The 20,617-nt window shown below is 41.7% G+C and overlaps 1 long non-coding RNA gene across 1 annotated transcript; it reads left to right on the top strand.

Annotated features, from left to right (window-relative positions):
• Window positions 1-8,251: 8,251 nt before the first annotated feature.
• On the top strand, window positions 8,252-20,271 carry LOC131519106 (uncharacterized). The gene is made up of 3 exons (XR_009265466.1): window positions 8,252-9,642; window positions 16,292-16,417; window positions 20,102-20,271. It is a non-coding gene; the product is annotated as an uncharacterized LOC131519106 (long non-coding RNA).
• The last annotated feature ends 346 nt before the right edge of the window (window positions 20,272-20,617 follow it).

The following is a 20,617-nucleotide window of genomic DNA, read 5'->3' as shown; positions in this document are numbered from 1 at the left end:
GGATGTTCAGAGGTGGGATATTTTTGACAGGGAAGTGATAGGACCAGATTTATTTTTTGGAGAGCCCCGAGGATGATGGATTGGAAAATGGTAATGTTGAAGTGACCTCTCTATTTTTGTCTCCAATTGTTACTTAAATCTTTAAAGAATTTAGCTTGCACGTGGGCTTATCTCTTCAACAGAGACCTATGGCTTTTATTTATTCTTGTTTTGGTGACCCACAGGAAGAAGACCACTTTTAGCAGCCTCCCCACCTGGCGACCTGCCTTGCTTTGCTGAGGTTTGAGTCCCAGGACACACACTAAGGCATTTGTACTAAGGTTTGGATCTACTGGGGTTCCGAAAACAGAAGAGAACTAGAAATCCAAGGGTGACACATACAGATTTGGGACTAACCTGTTTCTTCTTGTTAAAGCAATCCAGATCATAGAGAATCGGAAAAAAAAAAAAAGGGGGGGGGATTAAAGTGTTGCTTACCAGGCTTACCAGCAGCAATAGCGATGGTCATGTATCACTGTGAAACTCACACTGTGAGCTTCCCAAATAATTCCCAAGAATAATTCCCAAATAATTCTCCAAGAAACACCACTAGGTCTGTATAATTAACAGTGAAACATATGAGGTTTCAGTCCTAAAGAAAATAAATAATTTTCCCAGGGTCTTGCAACCAGATTTGAATTCTCAAGTCATAAACTCCAAAACTTGGAAACATGCTCCTGATACTACCTTTTTTTTTTTTTTAAGTTTATTTATTTGGGGGGTGGGGGGGAAAGAGGGTGTAGAGAAAGAATCCCGAGTAGGCTCTGAGCTGTTAGCGTGGAGCCCAACGTGGGGCTTGATCCCACGAACCCTGAGGCTATGACCTGAGCCGAGATCCAGAGTTGGACGCTCAGCCTACTGAGCCACCCAAGCGCCCCGATACTACCTTTTCTAAAAGGGACTGTGAGAAATCATACCCTATAAAGTTAGAAGACCATTTAGAGATGAGTAGAGACAGTAGAAAGGAAAAGAAAAAAGAAAAAACTCAAGACAGCTAAGGAGACCTCTCATGGCTGACATAACCCAGGAAAACACAGCTACATTCATTAAAGGGCTCACTGAAAAATGAATCAAAGGACATATTAAAACATTAATCTGCCAAATAAAATAATTTCACTGGAATGAAAAGTATCCCTAGGGGCCGATAAGAGAAAGCAGCAAAAATGCCTTCTATGTTAAACTATTGAAGCTCCTCACTTCTGCTTTGGCCTAAACTGGCAGGAGGAATCAGGGAGGGGTCAACCCCACAGTCCCCCTTCCCCAGCAACTGAGGGGAGCCCGGGCATCAGGTGGAAGAGAAAGAAGGGCGGCTAGAAGGATAAGGTTGTGTGTTTATCTCAGCAGTGCTTTGGAACTTGATCACTTGCCCTGGCGGAACTATCCTTGAACCTTCTCTAGCTAAGTACCAGGGCCACTTCTCAAAGCCAGGCCTCCGTCCCTGACCTTGTCTCTTTCCTTTTAGCAGAACCCTAGGATTCTATTTACTTTGCTCTTTGTAAAGTTACCACCATATACTGTCTCCGCCAGTGTTCAGGCTTATGGGATGTTTCTCTGCATCTCCCCAGCTGCCAAAGACCTAGTTCAGTTTTAAAAGCTTAACAGTAGTCCGGGGAAAGCGACAGATGATAAGAATCAAGTATGGAAAATTGTGAACTTTAAAGAGTCATTACAAAGTTCTTTTTTTTTTTTTTTTTTTTAAATTTTTTTTTTTCAACGTTTTTTATTTATTTTTGGGACAGAGAGAGACAGAGCATGAACGGGGGAGGGTCAGAGAGAGGGAGACACAGAATCGGAAACAGGCTCCAGGCTCCGAGCCATCAGCCCAGAGCCTGACGTGGGGCTCGAACTCACGGACCGCGAGATCGTGACCTGGCTGAAGTCGGACGCTTAACCGACTGCGCCACCCAGGCGCCCCTACAAAGTTCTTAACAAGTTGTGATCCCGGCCTCTAGCATGTTTTAACTTTCTGAATAGGGAACAATGGATCTCTCCTTCCCTTCAGACTAATTAGACAGCAGACTGGGACTTCTCAGCGATTTTCACCCCAGCATCACCCCCGGGAATGGACAGAAATGCAAACTTTTGGCTCTAGATGCACTAAATCAGAAACTCTAGGAGTGCCCGGGAAGCTCAGTCGGTTGAACATCTGACTCTTGATTTTGGCTCGGGTCGTGGGATCAAACCCGCTGAAAGCTCAGCTGCTGCTTGGGATTCTCCCTCTCTCTCTGTCCCTCCGTCGCTCACTCTCTCTCAAACATAAATAAGTAAACTTAAAAAAAAAAAAGAAAGAAAGAAACTCCAGGGGTTAGGCCAGGCCACCTAGACACATCTGAAACACTAACGTTTCAGAAAAAACTGCTTTTAGAACATAGTGGCAAAATTCTGTAACTTAAAACCAATGAAATTTTTATCTGGGAATGTATTATCTCAAGTCCGAAATCTTGTCTTTTAAAAGAAAAAAAAGCTATCATACTAATTTAATATATAAAAGTGGCCTTGAAGTATGAAGTAAGTTTTAAGTGTGTTGTTATTTGCTTCCCTCAAGTTCTATAGTCTGGGGAAAGTGCTTTTTACCCAGCTTCTGAGACATTAGGCAAGCTAGAGCAGATAATGATGTCCATGTTACTCTCAAGAGAGAAGATAATACTCAGGAAGCTTGGTAGAATAATCATCTAGCCAAATGTTGGCATAGTCCATGGTTTTATTTTCATTTCTAAGACAAGCAGCCAATTGACCTTTTCAAGGGACTTGAATTCAAAATCTCAAAGTAGATTAGCATTTACAGCCACCGAGTGATGTCATATCATTTGTTTAACACGATAGTGAACTAAAATAAAGGAACATTCAAATGGCGAAAGGAAGTGCAATAAACAAATAAATATGGAGGTCCTAAATATAGATGTTCAACACGATTGTGAAAACTATCATGGATTTGGGTATACTTCAGCTTGAATTAAAGGATCAAAATCCCATTGGAAAATAGAACTTAGAATGTACTCATTTATGGTGTATAGCAAGTTAAACTGATCCAAATTCCTAAAAAGACTATTCTAGCCAAGAAGTCTGCTGAGGCGGATGGTGTGTGTGGGGGGGGGGGGGGGGGGGGGGGTAGGGTGGGGAAAGGTTAAGATTTACATGTCAAATTGCATGATTTTCCAAAGCAGATAGCATAGGTAAGAGGCTTCTCATTATCTTGTGTTTGTATCTTGTTTTGTAAATATTTGTTTTCCCTAAATGAAGCAGAAGCAATCTTCAGCTTAGATAATATTTATCGTTTGATTTAGTTGAATTAATTGAACGTGAAAGCAAAGGATCCTTTATTGGCATTAATGCATGGGTTGAAAACATTCCCTACTTGCAGAGTTTGTAGTGGAGGCCTCTCCTTTAAATCTTTTCACCAAGCACAATGTAGGAAAACATTTCTGTCTTCTGGAAACCAATTTGAGTTTTGACTGTGATGCTGACCTTCAAACTCAAGGAATGATCACCGCGTCGTTTCTCATGTCTGACCTCCCTGGTTACCACATGAGTCGATTTCAAGCTGTAAAACACTAGTGAGAGACCCAGCATTAATGCACTCCAGGAATGGTTCTTTCCATGGCTTTCTGCCTTGTAGAAGCAAGCTGCCTGTACCATATTTAGGGGGTAGGGACTATGAGTCAAGAGCACTTGTATCTTTATGCAAAAAAAATAAGTCGACTGGATTGAGAGAAAAAACTCCTTCCTGAAGACATTCGCTTCAGAGAAGTCCTGGGAGAGGCAGAAATTTCAGGTTAGAAAGAGGGTAATAAGAGCACTGTAGGTACATAGTCCAACTAAGGACAAAAATCTGCCAGATAATTTAGCCCAGAGGATTTAGCTAAACAGTTAAACTCTTAACAGAAGCTTTATTTAGGATCATTCTAACAAACATGATCAGCAGACAAGTCTTTTTTTTAAAGAAAGTTCTCTTTCATCTCACTAAAAAGAAGGAACACATTAAAACCAAAACAGGAACTACTTTGGCAATATACGTGCAAAAAAAAAAAAAAAATAAGCACCCAATGAGACTCTTTTTAAATTAGCCAGAGTGCACACAGAGACGTCTTTGAAAAGGAAACTTCTGGGGTGGGGGGGGTGGGCAGGACACATTTTTCTTGATTTCATAAACACTCATTGTTTAACCATCTGAAGAAAGTGCAAACTTATGATTAAGTTCCCCCCCCAACTCCTAAACAGATCAGCTCTTTTAAGTCACCTCCTGCCCCCTGTCCCCCACTCTACTTAGGCAAGAGAAGTGACCTGAAAATCAGCCTGTCAGAGAAGCAGGGGGTCCTCATTTTCAGACTGTGTGCATGTTAGGCTGCAGCCCACACTTACAGCACAGGAAGCCAAGTTTTGCCCAGGTGCCCCTGCACTGTATTAATATGCTGTTTGAATTTCATGAGCAGTGGATAACCTACTCCAGTTTATTTTGCTGCCTTAAAAAAAAAAAAAAAAATGACTTTAAGAACATGGCTCCTCCCCAGCCCCTCTTCTCCAGCCCGAACTAGTCACATAATTTCCATCAGGACACTTAGAACCTCCTAAGTCCCAATGTAGTTTCCACCCTTACCAATTGCTAAGATACGGCTGAAAAGGTGTTGTTTATGTAGTTTTCTAAATTTACTCCAACGAAGAACATTACATTATGAGTCTTCAATGGGATCAAGATATAATTATGCAAAGTCGAGGCAACTTGACATGAAGCAAATATTTAACACATTTTTAAAAATAATAAATAAAAGGCTTAATAAGCCGTGTACAGAAAGTAGGAAGAATTTTTACCAGGAATCTGGGTTTGGAGAACATTCCTGTAAATAAGCAATACGTTTACTATTGAGCTTTTTGGCATCCAGGAAAAAGAGAAGCAAAGTGCATTGCTTTTGGTAACTTTATTTTATTTTTGAGAGAAAGAGATGGAGCGCAAGCAGGGGAGGGGAGGAGAGAGGGGGAGACACAGAATCTGAAGTGGGCTCCAGGCTCTGAGATGTCAGTACAGAGCCCAACGCAGGGCTCGAACTTGTGAACCATGAGATCAAGACCTGAGCTGAAGTTGGAAACTTAACAACTGAACCATGAACCACCCAGGGGAACCAACTTTTGCTAACTTTAAAAAAAAAAAAAAGGATACCATCAAAGGAAAAAAAAAATTATTGGTGTTAAACGCTGATAAGCTTATCAATTTATAATATAGAATAGGTTTACATAATTTTATAAAATATTCAAGGAAACATGTTTTGGACAGTGCACTCTCTTTTTTTTTAATGTTTATTTTTGAGAGAGGGCATGAGTGGGGTTGGGGCAGAGAGAGTGGGGGACAGAGGATCCAAAGCGGGCTCTGCGCTGACAGCAGAGAGCCCAATGCAGGGCTTGAACTCATGAACTAAGAGATCTCACCTGAACTGAAGTCAGACACTCAACCAACTGAACCACCAAGGCACCTCTAGGGTAGTGCATTCTTCATCTGACTCTCCCAATGGGAGCTAAGAACAAGTTCACTGCTAAATGTCTGCTGCATGTGTTCTATCGTATTCATAAACTCATTCCACAAATTTGATTGACTAATGAGTTAATGGCTAAGCATTGGAGGTACATCCACAAACAAAAAAGACCTGTCGCACACTTTACTGAATCTGGTAGAAAGACTGAAATTAAGAAGTAGTGAAAATAAGTTCCTATTTGCCACTCTGAAGATTGCTGTGAAAGAAAAATACAGGACCTAGGAAAGTGAACCTAATTGATGGGACAATCAAAGAAGCCTTTCCTTCAGCAAGGGCTTTAGTCAGAAGTCTAAGGAGGAGTAGGAATTAGGCTGGGTGGGATCTGAGGGTGTTAGACTTGCTCTGTAGACTAAGGAAGTGAATTTACAAAGGAGACAGAGAGGTGTGCTCAAAGCAGAACCCTGTGGTCTTAGTTGGAAGAATGTAAGTAGAAAGACCAAAGATAAGGCGGGAAGGGTATGTAAGGTCAGAGCCTGAGGCGTCTTTTAACTTGCCTTTAAAAACATTAATCTTTTCCAAAGAATAAGGGAGGTGTCGTGCAGGAGTTTGAAGCAAAGCAGTGACAGACAGATTTGCATATTAAGAGTTACACTCATTAAGCACAGGGCAATGGGTATGCTAGTATTATGATGAAAATTAGAAAGTGAAGATCTATTTTTCTGAGGTTCTGTCTGTTATTTCCTTTGTGGGAGAGCTATAAAAGTATCTGTAACCAAGGCCACATCTCTTAAGATGCTTCTTTAGATCTGGTCAAATGTTCAATACTCTACTTGAAGCCACAGAAATCTAGATCAGTGATAATAGGCAATTTTTTTATAAAGAGCTTGATAGTATATATTTTTGACTTTGTGAACTAGAAGACGTTTGTCCCAATTTCTTATCTCTGCACAGAAGCAACCATAGACAATATGGGCATGGCTGTGTTCCAATAAAACTTTATTTACAAAGCAGGAGGTAATGGACTTGGGTCTTGACAATACTATGCCTATCTCTGACCTAGATCAAGAAGCATTTAAGAGCTGATCATGATAGAAGAGTTCAGAGGCTATGGTAACCCTCTAAGCAAACAAACCTTTAATGGCATAACTGTGCTCTCTTGGGGATTTAGGAGAACTATGTTGTGATAGGACTATATAGCAGGGACAAAATGCACCTTCTGAGCTGAAAGAAATGACCTGTGAACAAAATTATCATCTGTGTAGATTGTGAAGAATATGAGCTCCTTAGAGGCAAGGATTTATGTCTGTTTTGTTCAGTTATTTTGTTCTGTTTTTTAAACCCCCAGCTGAGTCCTTGGGTTTTGTCTATAGAATATGCTAACAGATGTAACTCACAAAATGAACATTCAGGTAATGTCTTTTCAGCAATAAAACTCTTCAAAAGTCATGATTACTGGGAAACGTTTTATCCCCAGTATTGTCAAAAAACAAAATTCAACCCAGTAGATCTAATTGGCTTTATTAGGCGATTCATGAACCAGAGGCAAGTAGGGAGAGGCTCCTAGGAGTTGTGTACAATGGAAGGTTTTTGCAGAAGGAGGGTGGGGCAAGAAGTTATTAGCAAAAGAAAAGATTGTTTCCAGCAAAGTCACATTCCCTTAGGGGGAAAGGCGGGGGTCTTATTAGGTGGGTTACCTCATCTTCCTATGGTGGGAGGAGGGATGGAGAGGCCCCATGTGACCTCATTGGTGCTGCTTAGAAATTTCCTGATTGATAGGTCAAGACTACGTGTCTCGAGGAAGGTGGAATTGCCACTAGGTTAAGTATTAAACCCCAGTTTGATGACTTGACCTAAGTGACTCCATGTTGTTGTCGCTTTCTTTTCAACAGTATAAAGAACAATTTCACCCACACACACTAAATACACATAAGAAATTGTGTCAGTACGATAATTTTGGACCCAAACCACTCACCAGTTCACTCAGCAGAGTTTTGGCGTCAAAGCACCAAAGGTAGCAAATTTAAGTTGGATGCCCTGCTCCCATGAACCCAGACACTCTCGCTTTGCCTGTAGACACCAAGCAAGAGTTGGAAACTTACCACCTTCATTTCTTATAAGCCTTTGGTCTGTTGTGTGCACATGCTGCCTCCAAGTAGTTTGCATTGTTTGTGTTCTGCTTCTATTTTTGCTCTAGAGATAAGTTTTCAAGCTTATTTTAAGCACAATTTGACCTCCCTACTAATGAGCTGGCCCAAAGGTTAAAAAAATCTGTGAAGATGTAAATAATGCAGGACGAATAATGACCTTCCCCATATCAAACTCCCACACTCCTGACTTGTACACATATCACCCACTACTGTTGTCAAAAACACGCCTCAGTGCTTCAGACGCAAAATATAACGTGAAGACAGGCAAAGGTTGGGATAAAGAGGAACGATAGCTTTAATGCTTTGCTGAGCAAAGGAGGCTGAAGCAGGCTATGGCCTTCAGAAAGGGTAATCCACGCCCCCGCCCCCCCATCCCCCCATCCCCCAGGAAGCCGGTGCGGGTTTTGGGGGGGGGGGGTCTAAAGGGAAATACAGGACCTACCTGGTTTTGACAGGAATTGTAGATTAGTCATTCTAATTAGTCATCAAGTTGATCCCGGGTTCCCCAAACAAAAGGCTAAGGAGGGAGGGGGGAGGTTTTCAGCAGGGAGCAAAATGGTTATTTTATTTATTTTTTATCTATTTTTAAAATATAATTTATTGTCAAGTTGGCTAATATACAGTGTATGCAGCGTGCTCTTGGTTTTGCGGGTAGATTCCGGTGACAACCCCTGGATCTTGACCTTAAAACTAGATCATGGTGTGTCTTACTTTTATAATCTGGGCTCGATAACTATTTCTTGAAAACTAGGTGATCATTAACTCATAGCAACAATATTTTTCTTGTTGCTAAAAAGACGTGAAACTATCTGTTGTTTGAGAAGTATCATGGTGGTACCTAAGGCATAAAACACCTTCTCTTCTAGACAGCAAAAGATGCTGACCTTTTGTTTTATGGCGAGAGCACATAAGGAAGGCTAAATCTGCATCAGACATTTGAATAGATGCTTCAGAGGAGTATGGAGGGTGAGGAATGTTTTTAATGACATCCAAGATTAGAATTTGCTCGGAGAAAGTCCCAGTATTGTGACTATTTTGCTTACCAGTCTATCCACAGCACTTGACCCTGTGTTTGGTAAATTGTGGCATCGATACATATTTGAGGAATAAATGAACCCTGATTGAGATGCTGCCTGATGCGGAAGCTCCGAGGGAAGATAAAAAAAAAACTTGAATCAGTATCAAAATCATATGGCTTGGCTAAGTGGTACCTGCCTATGGAATCAAAGATGGATGAGCGATCAATAAATATTGCAGTAGTCTTCAGTTCTTTTTAACTATATCCACCATAGATTAAAAAGTATCAAAAGGGTCAGCAGCAGGGGGGCCTGCGTGGCTTAGTCAGTTGAGCATCTGACTCTTGATACTGGTTCATGTAATCTCCCAGTGGTGAGATAGAGCCCCGAGTCAGGCTCCACGATGACAACGTGGAGCCTAATTGGGATTCTCTCTCTCCCTCTCTCTCTGCCCCACCTTCTCTCTCTCTCTCTCTCAGTAACTAAATACACATTTTTTTTTTTTAAACAGGGTCAGCAGGAGAATAATGGTACTTTCCCTGCTCCTTTTCCATGTAGAATATTAAATAGAGAAGCCAGACCCACAATGCATTAGGAAGAAAGCTAGCTCAGAATGTGGAGCATCTGTGGAGCAGACTGACTGAAGGTGGCACAGGAGAAAGTTACCCTTTTTGAAGACGGAGGTGGATACTGTGACTCTGTCCTTGAAGAATCGGGAGGGCAGTCAGTCACAGAGCTTTGTGGAGGTTTGACTATTCAGAGCAGGACTTGGAGAGGTAGGGCAGCTGAAGATTTTACCCTGGGGACTTCAGCTGGGAGCAGTTAATTAGTTGGCTATGCCTTAATGCATCCGGTTGGTCAATTCTTAAGATAGCATGCTATTGTGTCTTCTGAAAGAATGAGCTAGAGCCACAGACCACTGGTTTGGAGTTCCTTCCCAGAATTTTAAGCAAAGAAAGCAAACTGAAGGAGAATAAGGTAAATAAGTAAAATAAATTTATTTGTGTGTGCATATGTGTGTGTACATATATACAAACACATCTCAAAGAATTATATGTGCATAGGAAAAAGTCCAAGGTGAACATCAGATGTGTACTCCTCTGAGGTTATGTTTGAAAGGGCTGGCATTTACTTATTTTTCTATATCCTGAACACTGGCCTTCTAGCTAAAAGTTAGACTGCTGCATCATATACAAAACCAAATCCACTTGGACTATATTGCAGAAATCAAAACCAGTAGAAGAAAAGTTAGGAAATGTGTAGATCCACCAGACTGGGATGGGTAGAAAAACTTCCTTAAGTAAGTCAGGAAAATAAGCATCCATAAAGGAAATGATTAATATATCGTTTAATTATACGATCATATATCTATGTTGTTTCTGTGTAAGAAGCACCATAAACAAAGCTGATACAAATGAGGGGTAAAAAAAAAAAAAAATCAGTGACATGTGACAAATAGAGATTAATATTAAATACAGTAAAAAAAAATTAAAATGCAAAAGGTTAAATTACTATCTTCACACAAAACTCCTACAAGTTGGAAAATGAGCAAATAAGAGAAAAATAGGAAAAATACAGGAATGGGCAATTTGACAATAAAGGAAGGTAGATAACAATAACAGAAGTTATGCAGTCCTATTAAGTAGTCAGGAAAATGCAAAATAAAACAATATGCCATTTGTTACCTAGCAGATTGATGAATATTAAAAAATTAATGATGTCCAATGCCCATAAGTTTATAGGGAAATGCCATTTCTGACACTTTGTTTATGGGAATACAGTGAGCTACAATCTTTTTGGAAGGAACTGGTCAAATGTATTCATTAAAAATATGCTTAGACTTTGACATCCCACTTTTGACACTCGCTTACAGAGTCCATGTGATACAGAAGGCAACATACTGAGAAGTTCTCACTTCTTATAAATGTCATTCTCTTGAGTTCACCATCAGAGGTGAATGTAGAATTATTGTAGAGAACACTGCTAAGTCAGGATGAGTTTAAAGCAGAACTGCTCACCTATACCCTTAAGAGATGGAGGTAAGTAGGCCGGTCTGCCTACTAGATACTTAGGGGTTATACATAGCATCCCAATTCCTTTTTTTTTTTTTTTTTTAAGTTTATTCATTTTGAAAGAGACAGAGAGTGTGAGTGGGGGAGGGGCAGAGAGAGAAGGAAAGAGAGAGGCTTCCAAGCAGACTCCATGCTGTCAGCACAGAGCCCGACTCAGGGCTCAAACTCATGAAACCAGGAGATCATGACCCGAGCTAAAACCAAGAGTCAGATGCTTAACTGACTGAACCACCAGGCGCTATTCTGGGAAATCCTTCAAATACTCCCTCAGGGATCTCACTTTCATCCAAGGATCCAGGAGCCACCATGACTAGGCGCCTAAGCTTGGCCAATGAGTTCGTTTACTGGGATTTTTGGACCTGGAAACACTGGAAATCAAGGCAGTTTCTCTCCTATAGTCATATGTGTTGCAAGTAAAATCTTGAAACCATTGGCAGTCATTTTCTCTTACGCTGTGAAGAACACCATTCTAGAGAAAGAGAAAACACAAAGAGAAACAGAAGTGAAAGCCATAGGGAACATCCTGGGGACATTTAAGTTCCTGAATTGAGTTGTTCCAGGGTGTTCTCTCTGCTACATTCTGGCCCTCCTTATGACTTGGTCATTCACCTCCTCCTTAGATTCTGTGAGAGACCCCAAGAGCTTTCCAGTAGTTGTTTGTTTGTTTGTTTGTTTGTTTGTTTTGTTTTGTTTTTGCTTAAGCCATTTTAACTTGTTATTATCCCTTATAACTGATAGCATCCTAACTAACAGAGACTTCTTGTTAAATAGTTAACTTCTTGGTAAGAATATGAAATGTTCTGCCCCACCTGTGGACCACAGGCCAATAAAGTATAGAGTGAAGGTGGATATTTGTCCTTGTCACTTCACTTGAGCTCTGACATCACCTCTGGAACATGCCAATTTCCCATTCCCACAGCCCTGCCCTAAAGCTCACGTCCACTTTGCTCAATTCAATGTAACTTCTTTAAGACTGACTTTTTCGGGAAAGGGGGAGAAGAGAAAAAGGAGGCTTCCTAGGGTTTCCAACAAAGCATCGAGGATGCAGAGCTAGCATATGGCAGAGACCAAATGAGCACGTACCTGACTGCGTCAGTCCAGTATCGTACCGCTGAATGTCATGAAGCACTGTACTGGTTGGAACTATTATAGCTATCTATCCAAACAGTCTTTAAGCTTAGCTGCACATTTTAAAATTTGTATTCATAATGGATTGTTTGAAGGCAAAAGTGCAAGAAACTCTGATGTGGAAATATATCCTCATAAGAAACGCAGATTTGACTGCGTGAAAATTTAAAACTTCCAGCCACCAAAACCCAAAAGGAAAAACAGAAAAAAACTGGCAACTAGGCAAAGCTATTTTTTTTTTAATTTTTTAATGTTTATTTATTTTTGAGAGAAAGAGAGAGGGGGATGAACAGAGAGGGGGAGACACAGAATCCGAAGCAGGCTCCAGGCTCTGAGCTGTCAGCACAGAGCCCGATGCGGGGCTCGAACTCACCAAATGTGAGATCATGACCCGTGTGGAAGTGGGATGCTTAATCAACTGAGCCACCCAGGCACCCCTAGGCAAAACAATTTTTAAAGTTTAACAGAGTTGATACCCTTAAGGGATTGGGCTAGACAGAATAAACAAAGAGCTGGCATTGTCTGAGTTTTTCATTCACCTAAAAGAGCCAGTGTTCAGGGGAACATATCCCACATTAACATTACGTAGACAAAGGGACGAGAATAGGTGACTATAGATGATCACATCTGAAAAGATTCCTTTCAGGGTCTATACTGTGCCCAGAGAGACCACCTAGGGAGTTATTGTATCCCAATTGATAAACAATGTGGAAAAAGCACTTTAACACACACAATATACGTGAGGTGAGAGCCCTCACCTTTGGTCCGGGTGACAGCTTCTGGGCCTCTCTGGTCTGGCAATTCCCCAGAGGCTGGAGGGCTATCTGCATTTCTCCTCAGAAGGGTAATTTCATCCATGCTCTTCCTAAACGACCTGGAGGAAGATTTTTAACTTGTGCCTTTGGGGTTCCCTGGAAGGCCTGGCAAGAGGACGGGATTTGAAGCCCAGGAAGGAAGGCTGTGGAGTACCTCTGGGGCAGACACTATTCTCTGAGGTGATATGTCCTCTTCCCCGCCGTTAAAAGTGAACTATTAAAAGGAGACTCAAATAAGCTAAAAATTTAATTAACAACGCAATGAGCTCATCAGAACCGGCAGATATAATCAAAACAGTACAGAACGACCCCCAGCCTGGCCTGAATCAGGAAACACCGAAGGCGATGTGAGGTGTGCGGAGTAGTAACCTATGTGAACTGCAGGCGATGTGACAGGCAGGCGGGGGCTTGTCTTCACCAGGGTTGTAAAGCAAGGTTCTGAGGCCTCAAGGCTCAGGCCCGAGAGTGCTCCCTCGGGCTACCCTGTAGGCTCTGCACTCTGATTTCCTGATGGGCCTGAATAGGCTCACATACTGTTTGCCAGTTCTCTGCATTCTCCCTTGACCCCCTAGGGAGTCTCAGGCGGATTTCAGAAACACTTTTTTGTTTCTGTGAAAAGTGGAGTTTGTGAACCAATGGCACGAGCGGCTGTCCCATTTTAGATTCTGCTCTTGGGGAATAATCATCTGGTCTCCATCCAAATCTCCGTCCGTCCAAGTTCCAGGTTTATAAATGATTTCTTTATAGTGTTAAAACATACACTGAGATATAGTAAACATTTTAAGAGTTTGTTGGAACAAAAACCGATTCACATAGGGCAGTTCCAGGCCTGAAATGGTTAGGATCACTCCACTGTCAGAAGCCTGGAGGTAGACTTTTTTTTTTTTTTTTTTTGGGGGGGGGGTGGGTGGGGAGGCGGATATATTTAATTTTTTTAATTTTATTTACTTATTTTTTAATTTATATTCAAGTTAGTTAGCATATAGTTAGTGCAATAATGATTTCAGGAGTAGGTTCTAGTGCTTCATCCCCCATGGATAACACCCAGTGTTCAACCCAACAAGTGTCTTCCTTAATGCCCCTTACCCATTCAGCGCATCCCCCCTCCCACAACCCTTCCAGCAACCCTCAGTTTGTTCTCTGTATTTAAGAGTCTTTTATGTTTTGTCCCCTTCCTTGTTTTATGTTATTTTTACTTCCCTTCCCTTATGTTCATCTGCTTTGTCTCTTAAAGTCCTCATATGAGTGAAGTCATATATTTGTATTTCTCTGACTGACTAATTTCACTTAGCATAATACCCTCTAGTTCCATCAACGTAGTTGCAAATGGCAAGACTTCATTCCTTTTGATTGCTGAGTAATATTCCATTGTGTATATATACCACATCTTCTTTACCCATTCATCCGTCGATGGACATTTGGGCTCTTTCCATCCATTGGCCATTGTTGATAGTGCTGCTATGAACATTGGGGTGCATGTGCCCCTTCTAAATAGCATATCTGTATCCTTTGGATAAATCCTTAGTAGTGCAATTAATGGGTCATAAGTAGTTCTATTTTTAATTTTTTGAGGAACCTCCATCCTGCTGGGGTTAGACTTTTAAAGAAAAGAGGCAGAAACAAAACAAAGAAATGATTAAATTGGCTACAGCTTCAGCCATTGCGTTATTTGCGAAAAACCTAGTTGGTTATGATTGGTTGTTCTTAGATTTTGATTTCTTAACCTCGAAGCGTTTACAGGTTTCGTTTTGGGTTTGCTTGCACAGGCTGCTTGCTAAAGTGTTGGAACCACCTCAGTCTGATGGCCTCCTTGTGTAATTAGTTTGGCAATGAACACTGGAGGTTGGTGTCACAGAAGTTTCAGCGTCTATTACCTGTCTCAGAGGTGGCCACACTGACTGGAAGTATCATAGCTTTTTCTGTGGATAACTTCTCTTTAGAATTTTATAGAAAACCAGTTTGCTTCGGTGGGAGGTAATCTCATTAAAGTCACGATCGAGAATAAATGGTGTCCCAGGAGACAGCTATCTTTGAAAGTAGGCTCTGACATTTTGCTAATCTGTAAGCACATTTTAAAGCAGCTGCACATATAAACTCCTTTAGAAATTGCTGATTTGGGGTATTAGTGATAACATAATTCAATTCAGTTAGGTTGAGGTTAAAAGTTGGCATAATAGTATACCTACAAAAGTGTTGCATCAAATAAATTACACATTGGGTGTTTCCCAATCTCATGATACTCTGATATCTGTTGAGCTCAGAGCAGCCAACTCTCAGTCAGAGAGGAGCTAATTCAAAATCCGTTTCACTAGGCTTCATACATTCTAGATCCTACCACACTATGAGCAGGGGGAACGATGGGAGTGACATTCAGACCAGTTGTTCACCTTTGGTTTTCTTCTTTGCTTTTTAGAGAAGGTCAAAACTTAGGTGTAAGTTACTTGTAGGCTTCAGTCTTTCTTGCCTTGTTACCACAGATGCTGGAGAATATGTGCTTGATAATTACCAACACGATCCTCATTTAGTGTCGTCACAGAAACAAAAGACACACTCAGACCCAGGACAGGTGACAGACAGCCAAGGCCCACAGGATTTGTTTTCTCGAGGAAAAAAAAAAAAAAATCAAAAATTCAAATCAGTGAGAGGGGGGAACCAAACAAACATGCTCCAGATGTGACTCGTATTGTATGAGGTTAGCAGTGGCTGGAGTGTCCCATTCAGCTAACAGGGTCAATGTCAGAGGGGAGCAAATAAGTGTTGCCTGGCAGGGAGTGGTTTCCTATGGAGCGTTTAGCATGTCTCCGTGACCGGGTTTATAAAATCAAGAAGATCCTGTCTAAATCTGTGGATGTCACTCAATTTGAGGGCCAACATTTTGGAGAGAGGGGCTGGGATAATGGTAGGGTTGCAAGATAAAAATCAGGACGTCCAGTTAAATCAGAATTAGATGAACAATGATACATTTCTCAGTATAAGTATGTTCCAAATGTTACATGCTAAAAGATCACTTGCTGTTTTTCTGAAATTCAGACTTCACTGTTTTTATTGCTAAATCTGGCAACCCTGGACAGGTGAGTTATTGAGGAAAAGAGTGTAAACAGTGAGAGAAAGGTATGAAATTCAGAGTGGTGAGCGTCTTTCTTTTTAGAACTCAAAATCACCCCCTAAAGCTGAAGAAATATGTGGACTGTAGCATAATGAAGTTGGGTGAGAGAAGCATGTTAAGACCGAAAAGATGGGAAAACAATGAGAATCCTAGTAGTGAGCTCCAAAAGGGCAGTTTTCTCTTTAACCATCAGGGCACTCTCCGTCTGCAATCTCTCACTTTGAGTAGATCAGCATTAACTGATTTTTGAATGAATGAACCCTCTCCTTAACGCTATTCCCTTTTCCAATGCCTTTACAAGGTTCTTAAAAACTATTGGCTTCCTTCTGTAAGGAATTCATGACACTTACCTATTTCTTAGGGAAAAAAGCAGGGAATCTGTGTAGTGAGAAAGTACCTACGTTTGGGTGGGTCGCCCAGTGCACAGGAGCGCAAGGGCGCAACTTGCCTCCTTGAGATAAATCTACTCCCATGACATCTTTCCAAACGCTCTGAATTTTTCCTAGAAAGGAGAAAGGATTCAACCAACAAGTTAATCAGAAGAGATCCGACTCGAAAGAAGAAAATCAGACAGCAGCCATTGAAGGGCAGGGCTCCTAGAACCTTCTCAGCGGGCATGCGGGCCTTAAGAGGTAAGCTTTGGGACTGCCCTGTTGTTATTTTTGTCATCTCCCTGCTATTGTTTCCCCGTAATGTTTCTCACGGTGATTGACACACAAGCCCTTAAAATAAGAAGGATCAGTGGGTCTGTCTGCAGAATGACAGCATGGAAGAAGACATTCAGAAGCTAGCCTGATATGGAAGGGGAGAAGTATAATGGCCACTCCAGCTGCTACCCCATTCCAACACAAGAAAGGGTGTGTCTGAGTCGAAAGACAGTAAAAGAATGAGCCTGATCTTAGGGAATGGAGATGTGACTCTAAAATCCACTGAAAACATTTGTAAATTGTATCTATGCATTTTTTTTTTTTTTGGTGGAAAGATCCATATCTTTGATCACGTATTTTTAAAAATATTTATTTATTTATTTATTTATTTATTTATTTGAGACAGAGAGAGAGAAAGGGAGGGAGAGGGAGAGAGCATGAGCAGGGAAGGGGCAGGGAGGGAAGGAGAGAGAGAATCCCAAGCAGACTCTGTGCTGTCAGCTCAGGGCCCCATGTGGGGCTCTATCTCAAGACCCTGAGATCATGACCTGAGCTGAAATCAAGAATCAGATGCTTAAATGACTGACCCGCGCAGGCGCCTCTGATGATATTTTAAAGATGTCTTAAAGATGCCTATGATTGAAGGCTGGATAGGTGAAACTGGGCTTTGAGGAACCGTTGGGGAAACCTTTGCCTGCTCTTGGAAGCAATAAGACCTCAGTGTTGAATTTTTTTCATGGCAGCCATATTGGTTCCATACCATTTTCTAATTCTTAAAGCAGTAAAATATTCACTTAAGTTTTAAATATATTTTTTTAATTGTTTTTTAAATGTTTATTTATTTTTGAGACAGAGAGAGACAGAGCATGAACGGGGGAGGGTCACAGAGAGAGGGAGACACAGAATCCGAAACAGGCTCCAGGCTCTGAGCTGTCAGCACAGAGCCCGACACGGGGCTCGAACTCACAAACCATGAGATCATGACCCGAGCCGAAGTCGACTGCTTAACCGACTGAGCCACCCAGGTGCCCCTTAAGTTTTAAATATATTAAGGCTTATTGAACGACATGGAAAATCCTTGTGTTCTATTTGTCTATTCAGACATTGAGTGTCTAGCAAAGGGAAGTAAGAGGATAATGAACATGTTTACCTACTTCACAATTTCATTCAAGGTGAGTCCCCTCTGTTCAACTACCTCGGATTAGTAATTATTCTTTCATAGATACCAGGGCTTTCTGATATCTTTGGCATAGCTTCAAAGCCTGATTGTGGGGTGACGTAGCTTAAGCCACCACCTGCCAGCAGAAGTAGTTATTGTAGCCATACAATCGAATCCTTGTGACAACGCTTGCACGTGGAATTTTTTTTGTCTGAGGACAAAGCCTCTATCATAGAAAACATAGCACCTACACTCACCAAGAATCTAGGTGCAATGGAGGGAGGTGGAGGTGAACCTCATGAAGTCTAGAGATAACACATTTGTCACATTCCAAGTGCTGAAAATAAGTGTTCTTGCACCTCCCGAGTTCTCTCAAAGCAAGGTGCAATGACAAGCTAACATCTAGCTTTCGGTTACCACTTTGCCGCAGGGAAGAATTTTAAACTATGATGTGTATGAAATTAGATTTATAAAAACATCCCCTTGAAAGAAACATAACTACAAAGGGAGCTTAAATGTCACCGCATATCATGGCAATGTGTCACCAATTAAATAATTTAGAAACCAGTGATGTTCTATTCCAGCCAATGAGTGGTCGCACATACATACATTTTGCAGTGCACGTTCCCCATTTTAAATAAAACTGTGTTTCTCGTAGATAGCAGACACTCAGGTAAATCCTTTATTTTATTTTATCTTATTTTATTTACAAAAATTGTTTTTAATGTTTATTTATTTCTGAGACAGAGAGAGACAGAGCATGAGTGGGGGAGGGGCAGAGAGAGAGGGAGACACAGAATCTGAAGCAGGCTCCGGGCTCTGAGCTGTCAGCGCAGAGCCTGACGTGGGGCTTGAACTCACAAACCGTGAGATAATAACCTGAGCTGAAGTCGGTCGCTCAACCGACTGAGCCACCCAAGCGCCCCTAAATCCTTTATTTAAATAAAATTTTTACAATCCAGGGTTCTAATTGTTACACCTTGATATACATTCGCCTTGAATGTTGGGTGCAATCCTATTTGAAGCAAGTTGGTTGGGCACCCAAGGATGTTGCCTACTTCTGTTTAACCCAGAGGGCCAGAATAGTCTGTCTGGCCATGTCCATTTCCTTCTTTCACCCTATATACCTTCATCTGGCAGCTGTGCTTTGCCTAGATGAGTAAACAGTTTGTGACACCTACAGGATTTGCTTCCTTCAGAGAGTCCTCTCCAACCACTTAGGGATAAAACACCACTTTTCTCTGTTGCTATAGTTCCAGACAGCCTGTTCAGTGTGCACCTTTCTCAAAATATGGTGAGCTCTTTCAAGGAACCACCTTTGTGTCCCAAGATCTGATACACAGTAGGTGCTTCCAAAATGTGAGCTGAATGAATAAGTTGAAGTAAAAATCAGGCAAAGGGCATGAAGGAGCTGGAAGCATTTGGCAACCCCACCACTGCAGTGTGGTGAATAGCGCCCCCCAGCCCTTGCCCCGTAAACACCTGATCACGTGCACCCAGAACCTCGGAATGTGACTTTATTTGAAAATAGGGTATTGACAGATGCAGTTAGTTTATGATTTCCAGATGCAATCATCCGGGATGTAGGGCAAACCTACATCCAGTGACTGGTGTCCTCTTAAGAGAAAGGAAGGAGCGATTGGGAGACAGACATGCACTGGGGAAGGAGGAAGGTCATGTGAAGGAAGATAAAGGCAGATATTGGGCTTCTGCCGCCACAGACCACAGGCAGAAACCACCAGAAGCTCAGAGAATCAGGGCACCTGGTTGGCAGAGTCAGTTAAGCGTCCGACTCTCGATCTTATGGTCTGTGAGTTCGAGCCCCACACTGGGCTCTGTGCTGATGGTGTGGAGCCTGCTTGGGATTCTGTCTCTCCTCTCTGCCCCTCTCCAGCTTGTGCTGTCTCTCTTGCTCTCCCTCAAAATAAATAAATAAACTTAAATTAAATAAAAAAAAAAGATGAGAGAATCAAGGGAAAATGCTCCCCAAGTACATTTAGAGGGAGCATGGGCTGCTAACACCTTGACTTCAGATTTCTTACCTCCAAATCTGAGAGAGAACACATCGCTGTTGTTTTAAGCCATCACGTTTGTGGCAATTTATTATGGCAGCCTGGGAAACTGATACACCAAAACGTGCCCACAGCTGTGAGCCTAGATGATCACCAAGGGACAACCGACTCACGTTCCCTTCTCGTTCCCAAAGAATGATGAAAAAATGCATGAGATTGAGTGCACAATACCATGCGCTGGGTCATACACAGAACTTTGTATGTGTCATTGCTAAAATCACTTCCCTATTTGACAAATGAGGGCATTGGGGTTGACAGAGCAAATGACTGGTGTACAAAAGTATGTCATAGGGGCGCCCGGCTGGCTCGGTGGAAAGAGCATGTGACTCTTGATCTTGAGGTTTGGAGTTCGAGCCCCGTGTTGGGTGTAGAGATTACTTCAGACTTTACATTTTTTTAATTTTTTTTTTTAACGTTTATTTATTTTTTTTGAGACAGAGAGAGACAGAGCATGAACAGGGGAGGAGCAGAGAGAGAGGGAGACACAGAATCCGAAGCAGGCTCCAGGCTCCGAGCTGTGAGCACAGAGCCCGACGCGGGGCTCCAACTCACAGACCCCGAGATCATGACCTGAGCCGAAGTCGGACGCTCAACTGACTGAGCCACCCAGGCGCGCCTCAGACTTTAAAAAGTATGTAATAATAATAACCATTTGAGCGCTTACTAGATAGCAGGCACTGTGCCAGAGCCTTTATATGAATTATCCTCATAATAAGACTATAAAGGTAGGTGCTCTTAAATTTTTCCCTATTTCAAAGATGAAAAAACCAAGGCACAGAGTATAAGTTATGTACCCAACATGTCTAGTGCTTGGCAAAAGCAGGATTTGAATCCAAGTGGTATGATTCGAAAGCCCAGGTACTTAAGCAATTTGCAATATTGTATGTGGACAGTGTGTGTTCATGACCCCTGCCATTCTTGTCTCTGATTCCGAAGTGCAACCCGCATACAGAC

Source organism: Neofelis nebulosa, chromosome 8 (assembly GCF_028018385.1).
Source record: "Neofelis nebulosa isolate mNeoNeb1 chromosome 8, mNeoNeb1.pri, whole genome shotgun sequence".
In the NCBI taxonomy this organism is placed as follows: domain Eukaryota; kingdom Metazoa; phylum Chordata; class Mammalia; order Carnivora; family Felidae; genus Neofelis; species Neofelis nebulosa.
The sequence above is the reverse complement of the archived record's forward strand: the minus strand, read 5'-3'. Positions and strand labels throughout refer to the sequence as shown.